Below are 1,534 nucleotides of genomic sequence, written 5' to 3'. Positions count from 1 at the left end.
GCCTGGCAAGGAGGTGGAGCAGTGGCCACTGGCGCCGTGAGGCACCAGCAAATTTGGTTTGCATCTTTCCGATGGACAAATTGAAAAGCACTTTCATTTTTTGTTCCTCAAAGCTCCCCGAGCCTCGTCATGTGTCAGGGGAGAGGCAGGACTGGTGAATGTGTTGCGTGTTTTCTTCTGCTCCTGCCTGCCATGGGTACCCATGGCTGTGGAAGCAGGCGCAAGGCATGGGAGTCCAAAATGCTTTCTTTAAAATGCCCAATCAGTGCAGCTAACAGCATTGCTTTCAAAGGCCTTTGTAGCAATAGATCTTTATTTCTTTTCCCAGACCCACTGTTGTAGGCAGCAGCATTTTCAGGCAGGGCCGTGGCGTCCTGGCAGGGCGCAGGCAGCCTGCTGTCTACTCTATGCAATTCCACAGAGCAGTGCCCAGCTGTACCTGCCTTCTGCCGCAGTGGTGGATGGTGTCCTGGAGGGGAGGTTTAACAGCTGGTAAGTTGGGGGGGGGGGGGGGAGTGTCTCCTTGGTGTGACCCCAGTGGAGGACCACCAGCAGGGTGGTTCTTTCCCAAGTTCTGAAGGTGACAAGGACAGCAATGAAGGTTGAGCCTGGTCTCTTGGGCTGAGTGGCATGTCTCTTGCAGGTCCAGCGTGGCGAGCAGGCTCGCTGCCTTTCCATTGGCTGAACAGGAAAAGGGGCTGCTGCCTTGAGAAACCTCCTGCCTTCACTAGCAAGCTGCTGGAGGTGTGATGGTGTCTAATCACGGTGCCCAAGCTGAAGCCCCCTTTTACTTTGAGCAAGTTAAGTGTTAGGGTGGAAACGGCATAGGAGTTGGGGAAGGGGAGCGCATTGCCCAGAACCTGATCTCAGCCCTTCTGGTTTAGCCCACCCAGAAATCAACAACCAAGGAAGGAAACCTGGGCACAGAGATTTGGAAGATGCTGTAGAGCATCTTGTCACCACAGCCTACTGCTGAGGAGATAACAATGATGGGTGCCCACATGCACCAAGTTTTGGTGGCCTGTCCATCTCTTCCCCCAGGGTGTCGCTGCTGCACAGCCCAAACCGTTGGCTGAAGGTGTGCAGGGACCTGGGGACAACTCACACCACTGAAAGAGCTGGTCCAAACTCCTGTTCCCAGTATCTACCTCACCCCTACAGGATGTCCCCAAGGGACTTCATCAAGAAGGAAGATCAATGGAAGCAGCAGCAAAATCTAGTCCAGATGTGCTGTATTTGACTCTGCTGTCCAGAAGAGGTGACTGCAGATGCCACCTTAGGTGGGACTGCAGGTGGGATTCCCATCCCTTCAATGGAGACCCGGGGCAAAAGCTCCTTTAAGGTCTAAGGAGACTTTGAAAACTGTTTTTTATCTCACAGGCTGCTTCAGTAACATAACCTGATCTGAAGCTTACATGGAAGCCCAGCAGAAGACTTCCACTAAATTACTTTGTGGGGTTTATCAGGGTTTGGGGTTTTTGTTTGTGGTTTCTTTTTCTTGTGTGCATGTGGTGGTTTATGTTAGCAGCAGGGA

This window comes from Pygoscelis adeliae, unplaced genomic scaffold, assembly GCF_000699105.1.
Source record: "Pygoscelis adeliae isolate BGI_AS28 unplaced genomic scaffold, ASM69910v1 Scaffold5, whole genome shotgun sequence".
NCBI classification, from domain to species: domain Eukaryota; kingdom Metazoa; phylum Chordata; class Aves; order Sphenisciformes; family Spheniscidae; genus Pygoscelis; species Pygoscelis adeliae.
This window is presented reverse-complemented; position numbering follows the sequence as displayed.